We start from the raw sequence: 13,373 nt of genomic DNA, 5'->3' as shown, positions 1-13,373 counted from the left end.
TTAGCACAGGCCTCATAGCCTCCCATCTTCCTGGCTTTTCACAGAAGTAAATATTAAGGAGCCTAAGTAGGGACTTCCCTGGTTGTCTACTGGTTGAGGTTCCACACTTCCACCGCAGGGATCCCTGGCCAGGGAACTAAGATCCCGAATGCTGTGCAGCTAAAAAAAAAAAAAAAAAAAGAAGACGACTGCAGGAAGTGAAGGTTAGCAGATAAGATGTGCTTCTGTCTTTCAGGGAGGGAGAGGGGTGAGGAAGCCAGGCGAGCTGGTGTCCTAGGAGAGCTCAGGTCTAGTGCTGGACTCTGTTGCCCGTCAACTCCCCGACCCCACCCTTTCGTCTTCTGACCTAGCCAGTCCTTCCTGTCATGGTGGCAGTCCTTCCTCTTCCTCCCTTTCTTCCTTCTCAAAAATAGAGATTTCTGGGAATTCCCTGGTGGTCCAGTGGTTAGGACTCCTCGGTCCCACTGCAGGGGGCCCGGGTTCAATCCCTGGTCAGGGAACTAAGATCCCTCATGCCTCACAGCGTGGTCAAAATAAATAAGTAAATAAAAATAAATAAATAAAATACAAAAATCTGTGGTGCTTAAGCTTGGTGGAAAGACATGGAGATAAGATCAGTTTTCCTCCTGAGGAATAGTCCAGGGCAGGGATAGCCCACAGACCCCTGGGACACAAACTGGTACCTGCCTCCACACTGGAAGAACCTGTTCAGGTGCAAATCAGCCTTTTACCAGGCTCTTTCTGGAACCCTGAGCCTCAGGCAGCAAGTGGCACCTGGCCTCAATCCCCCCACCCGGAGGACAGAGAAACAGGCCTTAATTCCTTGAGGCTGGTTAGGCTCCTAACTTTCCTGTTCCTGCCACTTTTCACCCCGAACAAAGGGCTGCTGCCCCTCACCCTGTGACAGATCCTCAGGGTCCCCACTCCCCACCCCACCCACTGCTGACCTACAAGAGAGGTTTCAGAGGACAGGCGAAGTGCTATTCAAGCATGGAGAGAATGTTCTCCCCCACTTCTCAAATGAGCAGCTGAGGTCTCCCCTCACCCAGGATCCCATTATACATATCTGAGGGGCAGGGCCTGAGTTATTTTTACTCTCATTGCCTCTTGCAGATATCTTTTCTTCCATCTCTAGATAAGCATGAGTTGGAGTCTCCTGCCGCTCAGATAACCCATTTGTTCTTGGTTTCCTACTTCCTTCCCTGCACTCACTGGGGACTTGGGCACCTGGCTTACTGTCTTCTGGTCGCTTCTCCCACCATTACCCTAGTGCCTTCTCAGAATGTGTGTCTAGAAACCTGTGTGATGCCCTCGCTTTGTTCTCCTTCGGCCTCCTCATTTCTGAGGGCATTCACCTCCTCTCCACAAAACAGTGCACTCCCATGGGCGCCCCACTGCCATCGGGAGTGTCACCTCCGAAAGGTCATAATCCAGCATTTGTCTGTATCCTTCAGCTCCTCTGCCTTTCACCTATACTCCCAATACATACTACAAACTCCTCCTCTTCTGGTCGTGCAGCTCCTTTGTGTGGGCTCTTACTTGCTTCGCATCCCAGCCCATAGCCTGTGGTCTCGTATTAACCACTCTGCCCAGCAACACTCCGACGCTGGGTCAACATGCCGTGTCCCGTGGTGAGCTGTCCATGTGAAAGGAGGAAGCCGCGTGACCATGTTGAGTAGAGGAGCTGGGAGCTCACAGACTCCCGCCTCAGCAGGCCTGTCACACAGTGAGGCAATGCTGTGCATCTCTGCTCACTTTCATTCTGCTTCCCCTCAATGACAATTCCTAACTTTCTTCTCTTTCCTCAACTCCATCCCACCATCTCCCACCCTACCTTATGCAGATAGTTCTACCTCCTACTTCACAGAGGAAAATAACTTCTTCAGCTTTCCCCATCACCTACAAGTTTCACTCTGCAGAGGCAGGGCACGCAGCCTCCATCCTCTCACCTTCCATGATCCCCCATCCATTGTCCTCTTTCTTTTTTCTTTTCTTTTTTTTTTTTTGCGGTACGCGGGCCTCTCACTGTTGTGGCCTTTCCCATTGTGGAGCACAGACTCTGGACGCGCAGGCTCAGCAGCCATGGCTCACAGGCCCAGCCGCTCCGCCGCATGTGGGATCTTCCCGGACCGGGGTACGAACCCGCGTCCCCTGCATCGGCAGGCGGACTCTCAACCACTGCGCCACCAGGGAAGCCCCATTGTCCTCTTTATCTTACCTTCCCCTTCCTCGCTCATGGTTCTTCCCTTTACCAAACAAGGATGCTCAGCTTTTCCCGCACTTGCCCCCTCCTCAGCCCTGTAAACTACTTAGTGATCTGTGTCCTCGTCCTCTTCCTGCACTCCCTACCATCCGGCTTCTCCTTGATCCACCCCTCAAATGCTCTCACCAAAATCGCCTTTGACTTTCATGCGGCCAAGTCCCAGGTTTGATCTTACTTGCAATCTCTTAGTATTTGACTTTGTTGACTTATTTCCTTGAAACTCTGTCATCCATTGGTTTAAAAACAAAACAAACAAGCAAACAAACAAAACCCCTCTTGGTTTCACTCCTGCCTCTCTGGCTGCTCCTTCTCAGTCTCCTTTCCTGGAGCTCCTTCCTCTGCTCTTCCCCTCCCCCCCCCACGGCACCATTTTGGCTGTGAGCTCTTCTGGTCAGTACAAGGTCCTTGAATGGCCCCATCCAAACCCATGGTTTACATAAGATTTGGGAGCGTCACCATGGTTCACCTCCAGATTGGACTTCTCCCTGCTCACCCCCATGCTCTAGGGCCTGTATTCAACTATCCACTGGACTTTTCTCCTTGGATGACCCACGAGCACCTCACATTCAACATGCCTCCAAATGAACATTATTCCCCTCAGCACCTGCTCCTCCTCCAGCACCCTCTATTTCAGGGAATGACACACTATCTTCCCAGTTACCAAAGCCAGACTTGCAAGTCCTGGAGAAAACCCCATACATCTGCTCTGGTGCCACCATGTCCCATGTTGTATATTTCATCTTCCTTGATGTTTAGCATGAAATGAATTAAACTGCAATGTCCTGAGCCACTATTTCCCAGTGATTGTGACCAACCAGATTTCTGGCCCTAGGCAGGAGCCATATAGGTTGAGATTCAAAACACAAAGACATTTTTTTCTGCCAGAAAAGCTGGATAACACTACATTCCTTGGTGCTGCAGGAGATAATGGGGAGAGACCAGAGGACTCAGGTCAGATAGGCAGGCGGCTGCAGCATCGCACCATTGCCACCCCCTCGAGTACAAAGGAGGGAGTCACTGATAAAGACCCAGGACTATGGACTGTGGTCTCTACTCAGGAGGGATCGGTTATTAGGAGATTCCCTGCACCAGCAGCTGGAGCTCTAGGGCTGAAGGGAGGAGCTGAATTCTCCCTCTTATCTCATTTCTCAGAACAAAGTTGGGAAGACTGCACCCAAGTTTTTACATTGTGTGGGGGAGAGTTTGGGTTTGGAGGGCTACCTCCTAAGGTCAGGGATGGGGGAGGCGATGGTGGCTCTGACTGTGTCCAGTGGAAGACACGGTGTCTGTTCCAGGCTTCAATGCAGACGCTTCTCTGGGGCTTCATCCTCCTATCTTGAAGAACTGTGTCCTGACCCCAGTTAGAGACGCTGACCTCCTCTCTGACTCTCCCAAGACTTCTGGAAGCTTTCCAGTTCTCAGTGAATTGCTGGGAGCTGTGCTGCAGAGGCAGCAGCTGAGCCAGCCAGGGAGGGTGTAGCCTTCATCTTGCCGAGTTGCAACAGGGAAGTCTTTCCCAAACATTTCCTAGGGCCTAGAATCCACCTTAAATAAAAAAAAAAAAGTTATGGGGTGTTTTCCCTTAAGAAACGAGTGTTTCTGGACAAGAGCATGAGATTCCCCCTTGGCTAGGACAGCTTGAGGCTTGAAGTCTGTCTGGGCCGGAGGTTCCGCAGAAATTTTCCATCTGCCCATGATTGCAGGATCCAGAGGCCCCAGCCACCCTGGGAAAGGTCAGTTCTCTGTGCCCCAGGGCCCAGCGGGGACTAGTGTGGGTCCAAGTACCAGGAAGAGGCGGAGAGGGTGCCCAGGTTTACTCAGGGCCTGCAGGAGGTGAGGAGGGGGTGCGGGTGGAAGGAAAAGACCATGTCCTGCCCCACTCCCTGCGCAAGCCACTCTCTTGGCCCTGCTCGCCTCGTGGAGCCAGCCCGGGTGCCTCTCTTCCCTGGTCACCCTTGGATGTGGTGCTTCTGCGGGAAACGCCCGGGTGGAGGGCTGCTGTGACAGGGCTCCAGGTTAGGAACCTGCTCCCATCACGGGGGAGAGATGCTGGAGGCATCTCACAGAGCGTGCCTCTGTTCCTCATAGCGGCCCCAGGCTCCCCTGCCAGCACAGCAGGAGGAAGGCCAGCGGTTGCCCCTGCAGAGAAAGTGGCTTCTCCAACGCCTGGTGATCCTCGGGGCCAGAGCGGGGGAAAACGCGAGAGCTTGGATCTTGGGGTTGGGTCTTTACTGGAGAGGAAGGGACGACTCCTAGAAACCCAGCAAGTCTGATCTGTGGGAGTGTTAATCCAAATTTTAGAAACAGACTGACTGAAATAAACAGGTGTTTATTTGGGGCTTGTTAGGACTGCAGTCAGCCCCAGCGGTGCACCCTGAAGGGAATTCAGGATGGAAAAAAAACAGGATGCTGGCCCTAGAGAGTTAAGATGCATATCAAAGGAATAATTTCAGTGATCCCAGACTCTTGCACCTTTCCATACACAGAAAAGCACTAAAATCATTAAGTTGAGATGTCTCTTTTTTTGTGATTAGCAATAATCTTTTGACGTTTGACTACTGTTTTTTGTTTGTTTGTTTTTCCCCAGCAAAAACTCCTATATATCCTGGCTCCTCCTTTGCCTCAGAGCTATATGAGAGGCTGTCTCCTGGTCTATAGTTCTCAGTAAAACACAACTCGCAGCTTTTAGGTTGTGCAGTTTTTGTTTTTGTTGTTTTTTCAGTCGATACTCCTTTATAATTTTGATTTGTCATCGGGAGAAACAGAGGATACAGGAAGCATGCAGGAGACCTTCATGGCCACCAGTGATGGCTGTTCTCTAGGTTTGCCCCAAGAAGAGGAAGAGACAGTCCTTGACTCTGTCTCTGGAACTAACATAGTGGAACAGGCCGACTTGTCCCAGCAGATTTTCTGCAATATCTCGGCCAGTAGTTCTTAATCTTATTGGCTCAGGGTCCGCTTAAAAGTTATGCAAGGGGGCTTCCCTGGTGGCACAGTGGTTGAGAGTCCGCCTGCCGATGCAGGGGACATGGGTTCGTGCCCCGGTCCGGGAGGATCCCACGTGCCGCGGAGCGGCTGGGCCCGTGAGCCATGGCCGCTGAGCGTGCGCGTCCGGAGCCTGTGCTCCGCAGCGGGAGAGGCCACAACAGTGAGAGGCCCGCGTACCGAAAAAAAAAATTTCTTATTTTTTTTCTTATATAAATTCCTATATTTAGTGTGTGTTGTGGACCAGTAACAAGAAGTTTGCTGACTGGTAGTGGTTAGAGAACCATTTTGAGTAGCCCTGGTCTAGAAGTCAATGTGGGCTCCAAAAAAGCCAGCCCCTAGGGTGGGGAGGCCAGAGGAAGGCCCATGGTGGTGATGAGAGGGTGCTCTAGATGAACCCAGAACAGTAGCCTTTCTTGCCTGAGTCTAAGAGTGGTATAAGGAGAATACCTGCTTTGGGGATATAGACGCTTGAACTGTGTGGAATTCTAGCATAATTTATCCAGAAGTCCAAAACTCCTTATGCTGTATCATGGCACTAGGCTTCTACTTGGCCAGTGGCCAAGGATAGACGAGAATCAAAGTCAGATTACATATTCATAAATAAGAAAATCTGTTCTATAACAGAAGAGCTTGACTATTAAAAATAGCTCTCCATATAATAAATACTACGAAGGCATGAAGGGCTTGCTGACCTTTTTTTTTTTTGCCTTGTCCTAGCTGGAGTTGCTATGGTGTCACCTGGCAGCCACAGCTGATTACTCATTCTGTATCCATCAATCCATCATTCCTTTTTCTTTCTTTCTTTTCTTTTCTTTTCTTTTTTTTGTATCCATAATTTCTTGACTCTTTGGTTGTGCAAACATGGGCTCTAATCACTGTGTGCTGGTTTTCTTCATTCTTTCCTCCTAGCATTACTGTCGTCTGTAATACAATTTTTACTTGATCTACTGAAATCATCACACAGTGACATAAGCAGAACCCAGAGAGAAGAGGGGAGGGCAGAAAAGGCTGGTGGGATGAGATGTGAGGTGGAATGAGATGGGATGAGATATGAGGTGGAATGGCCACCATCATGAATGATTGGGACTTTCCTATTGATGGACCAGGGCAATGATTGAGGCTCTGCAGGGCTTCCAGAGGCAGTAAGAGGAATGCTGAAAAGAAGGTTCCTGCAGCTGCAGGTTGGCCTCTGCTCACAGAGTCTGCATTGTCACCAACTGGGTCAACTAGGGAGAAGAGCTGCTGCATGCATTGCAGAGTAAAAAGAGATAAAAATATCCTCACCCTGGGCAGATCAAGAGTCTTCATTTGTAGGTGTGCCCATTGAGAAGAGAAAGGGGATGGAGATAGGCTTGCAGATACAGGGTTATTTTCCTTTGGAACAAACAGCCACTCCTGGATCTTGCAAGCCACATAGTGCGACAAATAAATAAATTAATAAATAAATAAATTAAAAATAATAGTTTATTTTTATTTTTTTAAACATCTTTATTGGAGTATAATTGCTTTACAATGGTGTGTTAGTTTCTGCTTTATAACAAAGTGAATCAGCTATACATACACATATATCCCCGTATCTCCTCCCTCTTGCATCTCCCTGCCATCCTTCCTATCCCACTCCTCTAGGTGGTCACAAAGCACAAAGCTGATCTCCCTGTGCTATGTGGCTGCTTCTCACTAGCTATCTAAAAAATAATAATTTAAATTAATTATTTAAATGTGCTATCCCTTTAAGAAAATTTTAGACATTTGCTGAAGGTAAAACTGAAGGGGAAAATGCTCAGCTTTGAATTAAGTAAATGGCTGGCTGCTAGATTACAAGATAAGAAGAAAAGAATTCAAACTGATGTCAGGTTAGCAAATAAAAAGAGAGAGAGAGAGGACTGAAATAAATAAAATTATAAATGAAAGAAGAGGCATTACAACTGATACCACAGAAATACAAAGGATCATAAGGGGCTACTATGAACAAATACATACCAACAAATAGGACAACTTAGAAGCAATGCATAAATTCCTAGAATTATACAAGCTATCAAGACTGAATCATGAAGAAATGGAAAGTCTGAACAGACTAATCACAAATAAGGAGATTGAATCAGTAATCGAAATTTCCCAACAAGAAATGGCCAGATAGTTTCACTGGTGAATTCTACCAAACATTTAAAGAAGTAATGCCAGTCCTTCTCAAAGTTCCAAAAAATTGAAGAGGAGGAAACACTCCCAAACTCATTTGATGAGGCCAGAATTACCCTGATACCAAAGCCAGATAAGGACATCACAAGAAAAGAAAACTATAGGCAAATATTCCTGATGAATATAGATGCAAAAATTTGCAACCAAATACTAGCAAAATGAATTCAATAGCACACTAAAAGGATCATACACCATGACCAATGCACAGTGTTATAAAAATTTGCATGATTAAAAAGCCCATTAAAAACGCAAGATAGGGACTTCCCTGGCCAGCCAGTGGTTAAGACTACGCTTCGACTGCAGGGGGCGTGGGTTCAATCCCTGGTCAGGGAACTAAGATCTTGCCTGAGTCTAAGATAAATATTTAAAAATAAAGCACAAGATAGACCAATGTTTTGTTTTGTTTTGTTTTGGGTTTTTTTGACCAACGTATTTTAATGTACAAAAAGAATGTGAACATTTTGGGGTTCCCTGGTGGCACAGTGGTTAAGAATCCACCTGCCAATGCAGGGGACACAGGTTCGAGCCCTGGTCCAGGAAGATCCCTCATGCCGCGGAGCAGCTAACCCGCGAGCCACAACTACTGAGCACGTGTGCCACAACTGAAGCTCGCGTGCCTAGAGCCCATGCTCCGAAACAAGACAAGCCACCACAATGAGAAGCCCGCTCACTGCAACCAAGAGCAGCTCCTGCTCACCACAACTAGAGAAAGCCCGCACCCAGCAACGAAGACCCAACACAGCCAAAAATAAACAAATAAATAAATTAATTTTTTTAAAAAAGAGAATATCCACAATTATCTGAAAAGGCTATTAAAATACTCTATTTTCCAATTACATACCTGTAAACGCCAAACTTCCTTTTTCACAGGCACACCTTGTTTTATTGTGCTTCACTTTATTGTGCTTCGCAGATATTACATTTTTTTTTGCAAATTGAAGGTTTGTGGCAACGCTGCATTGTCAGATAATGGTTAACACTTTTTTTTTTTAGCAATGAAGTTTTTTTTTTTTTTTTTTTTTTTTTCCGGTACGCGGGCCTCTCGCTGCTGCGGCCCCTCCCGCCGCGGAGCACAGGCTCCGGACACGTAGGCTCAGCGGCCATGGCTCACGGGCCCAGCCGCTCCGCGGCATGTGGGATCCTCCCGGACCGGGGCACGAACCCGTGTCCCCTGCATCGGCAGGCGGACTCAACCACTGCGCCACCAGGGAAGCCCCGCAATAAAGTATTTTTAAACTAAGGTATGTATATTTTTTTCAGACAATGCTATTGCACGCTTACTAGACTACAGTATAGTGTAAACACATAACTTTTTATATGTACTGGGAAACCGAAAAATTTTGTGTGACTTGCTTTATTCTGATGTTCACTGTATTGCAGTCTGGACTGAACCCACAATATCTCCGAGGTCTGCCTGTACTTATTAAATCACAATATCCCATTTCCCTCTCCTTCTATCCCCTGGCAACCGTCATTCTACTCTCTGTTTCTATGAATTTCACTACTTTAGATACCTCACGTAAATGCAATTTTACAATATTTATCTTTTTTATGACTGACACTTCATTTAGCATAATGTCCTCAAGGTTCATTTGCATTGTGGCTTGTATCAGTATTTCCCTGTTTAAAGGCCAAATAATAGTCCACTGTATGTATATGCCATATTTTGTTTATCTAGTTATCCATTGATGGACATTTGGGTTGTTTCCACCTCTTGTCTATTATAAGTAGTGCTACACTGAACATGGGTGTGCAAATATCTCTTCAATGTCCTGCTTTCAGTTCTTTTGGGTATATACCCAGAGGCGGAATTGATTTTTTTGAGAAACCTTCATAATGTTTCCCAGAGTGGCTGCACCATTTTACATTCTCACCTACAGTGCACAAGGGTTCCAATTCTCCATATCCTCAACAAAACTTATTTTGTGAGGTTTGGGTTTTGTTTGTTTGTTTTTGGCAGCAGCCATCCAATGGGTGTGCAAATTTTCTTTATATACTTCAACTAAAATATCATGTAACAGATTGGAGACAGAAGCTGACATGAGAATCAAGCTGTCTTTTATAAGACTGAATTGAAATAAAAGTAAAAAATGTAAAACAATGCCACTCTTATTTCTGTTTCTTTTTTTTAAACAAACAAACAACAACAAAAAACCCAAATAAAATATATGTTATTTGTAATGGTCTAATTTGTTATTATTTTAGAATGAATTAAAGTATACATAGTTTTAAATAACCAATTTTAATTTCTAATATGGTAAATATTGTTACATATTATCCACATAAAGAAAAGCTCTTTGAGGTCCTCAATTACTTTGTAAATTGTGGTAAAATAGATTAGCCTAAAACTTACTGTTGTAACCACTTAAAAATGTACAATTCAGTGGCGTTAAGTACGTTCATAATGTTGTTCAACCATTACCACTATCTAGTTCCAGAACTTATTCATCACCCCAAATGGAAACTTTGCGCCATTAAGCAGTCGCTCTTATTTCCCCACCTGCCACAGCCCTTGACAGCCACTAATCTGCTTTCTATTTTTGATGAATTTGCATATTCTGTGTATTTCATATAAATGGAAACATATAATACATAGCCTTTTGCGTCTCTGACTTCTTTCACGCAGCATTACGTTTTCAAGTTTCATCCATGTTGTAGCATGTATTATTACTTGATTCCTTTTTTTGGCCAAATAATATGTCATTGTGTGAATATACCACATTTTGTTTATCCATTTATCTGTTGATAAACATTTGGGCTGTTTCCACCTTTTGGCTATTGTGAATAGGGCTGCTGTGAACCTTTGTGTGCAAGTTTTTTGTTTGAACACGAAGAATGGTGTTTTCCATTCTTTTGCATATATACTGAGTGAAACTGCTGGTCATACTGGCAATTCAATGTTTAACTTATCAAGGAACTGCCAAACTATTTTCCACGGTGGCTGTACCATTTTACATTCAGCAGTGTATGAGTGTATACATTTCTTCACATTTTTTCCAATACTTATTTTCCCCTTTAAAATTCTTTCTTATTAAGGCCATTCATTTTGAGGGTATTGTGGCTTTGTTTTGTTTTGCTTTTTTAAATATTTATTTATTTGGCTGCATTGAGTCATATTTGCAGATCTTTGTTGCGGCATGCAGGATCTTTTTTGCAGCATGCGGGATCTTTATTAGCGGTTCATGGGCTTCTCTAGCTGTGTCGCGCAGTCTCATTAGTTACAGCGTGCAGGCTTAATTGCCTCACAGCATATGGGATCTTAGTTCCCCAACCAGGGATTGAACCCATATCCCCTGCATTGAAAGGCAGATTACTAACCACTGGACCACCAGGGAAGTCCCTTATTGTGATTTTGATTTGCATTTTCCTACTGACTAATGACATTGAGCACCTTTTCATGTGCTTCTTGGCTATTTGTATAGCTCTTCTGGGGAACTATCTATTCAAATCTTTGCCTTTTTTTTTTGCTTTGTTGTGTTTTGTGTTTTTGAGTTTTAAGAGTTCTTTATGTATTCTGGACCCTTATCACATATATGATTTACAAATATTTTCTCCCATTCTGTGGATTATTTTTTCACTCTTTTGATAGTATCCTTTGAAACATAAAAGCTTTTAATTAAGTTTTTTTCATTAATTAATTTATTTTTGGCTGCGTTGGGTCTTTGTTGCTGCGTGCGGGCTTTCTCTAGTTGCGATGAGTGGGGGCTACTCTTCATTGTGGTGCGCGGGCTTCTCATTGCAGTGGCTTCTCTTGTTGTGGAGCACGGGCTCTAGGCATGCGGGCTTCAGTAGCTGTGGCTCACGGGCTCAGTATTTGTGGCTTGTGGGCTCTAGAGGGCAGGCTCTGTAGTTGTGGCACACGGGCTTAGTTACTACGTGGCATGTGGGATCTTCCTGGACCACGGCTCGAACCCATGTCCCCTGCATTGGTAGGCAGATTCTTAACCACTGCGCCACCAGGGAAGCCCAAAGCTTTTAATTTTGATGAAGTCCAGCTTGCCTATTTTTTCTTTTGTTGCTTGAACTTTTGGTAACATAATTTATAAACCATCACCAAATCCAAGGTCATGAATATTTATCCCTATGCTTTCTCCTAAGAGTTTTTTTAAAAAAAAATTTTATAGTTTTACCTCTTAAATTTAGGTCTGTGATCCATTTTGAGTTATCTTTGCTATGCAGTGTGAGATAAGAGTCCAACTTCATTCTTTTACATGTGGATGTCCAGTTGTGTTCTTAATAATTTTTGAGAGTATAAAGGGATCTTTCAACCAAAAATTTTAAGAATTTCTGGTCTAAGGTATCCAACAAAAATAGTAAAAGAATGTATAACTAAGAATTGAACAGAAGGGAAAATAGAATAATAAAAATAATTAATTCATCCAAAGAAGTCAGAGTGACAGGAAAAGAAAAATAGAAAAGATGAAATTAATATAAAACAAATGATAAGATGGTAAGATTTAAATCCAAATATATCAGTAATTCAATTACTGTAAAGAACAAAATTCCCTAATTAAAAGACAAAGACTGTTGAATTGCATAAAAAAAAAAACTCAACTGTATGCTGCTTACAGGAGACACACGTTAATTATAAGGATACAGAAAGGTTAAAAGTAAAAGGAAGCGGCTTCCCTGGTGGCGCAGTGGTTGAGAGTCCACCTGCCGATGCAGGGGACGCGGGTTTGTGCCCTGGTCCAGGAAGATCCCACATGCGCGGAGCGGCTAGGCCCATGAGCCATCGCCACAGAGCCTGTGCATCCGGAGCCTGTGCTCCGCAACGGGAGAGGCCACAGCAGTGAGAGGCCCGCGTACCGCAAAACAAAACAAAAAACTATAACATACCAAAATTTGGGGAATGCAGCTATACCCAGTCTCAGAGAGAAATTTATATCTTTAAGTGCATATATTAGAAAAGAGGAAAGGCTGCAAATCAATGATATAATAATCAATTTTCAAGATCAGGAAAAAAACCCCAGCACATTAAACCCAAAGAGAGTAGGAGGAAGGAAATAAATCTAAGAACAGAAATTAATGAAATAGAAAACAAACATATAATAGTATGAATCAACAAAGCGAAAGCTGTTTTTTTGAAAGAACTAATACAATTGATGACCCCCCTGGCAAGACTGATAAACTTTTTTTTTTAAAAAGGCACAAATTGGGACTTCCCTGGTGGCGCAGTGAATAAGACTCTGTGCTCCCAATGCAGGGGGCCTGGGGTCAGGGAACTACATCCCACATGCATGCTGCAAGTAAGAGTTCGCATGCCACAACTAAGGAGCCGGTGAGCCGTAACTAAGGAGCCCACCTGCTGCAACTAAGGAGCCCGCTTGCTGCAACTAAGACCCAGCGCAACAAAATTTAAAAAAATAAATTAAAAAAAATATATAAAAGGCAGGGCTTCCCTGGTGGCACAGTGGTTGAGAGTCCACCTGCCGATGCAGGGGACGTGCATTCGTGCCCGCAGTCCGGGAAGATCTCGCATGCCGCGGAACGGCTGGGCCTGTGAGCCATGGCCGCTGAGCCTGCGCGTCCGGAGCCTGTGCTCCAGAGGCCACAACAGTGAGAGGCCCGCGTACCGAAAAAAAAAAAAGAAAAGAGAGATATCACAATAGACATTAAAAAGGTAATAAGGGGATAATTCCCTCTAGGTCCAGTGGTTAGGGCTCCGTGCTTTCACTGCCGAGGGCCTGGGTTTGATCCCTGGTAGGGGAACTAGGATCCCACAAACTGTGAGGCCAAAAAAAAACCAAAAAAGATAATAAGAGGATACTGTGAACAATTCTACATAAATAAACATGAAATTTCCAATGAAATAGTCAAATTCCATGAAGAATACTTTTCAAAACAGAAACAAGTAGAAAATCTGAGTCTGAAGATTCTGTATGTGTTAAAGAATTTGTATCTAAAAATTAAAGATCTTTCAACA

The sequence above is a fragment of the Grampus griseus genome, assembly GCF_964374135.1.
Source record: "Grampus griseus genome assembly, chromosome: 1".
Taxonomy (NCBI): Eukaryota; Metazoa; Chordata; class Mammalia; order Artiodactyla; family Delphinidae; genus Grampus; species Grampus griseus.
The sequence above is the reverse complement of the archived record's forward strand: the minus strand, read 5'-3'. Positions refer to the sequence as shown.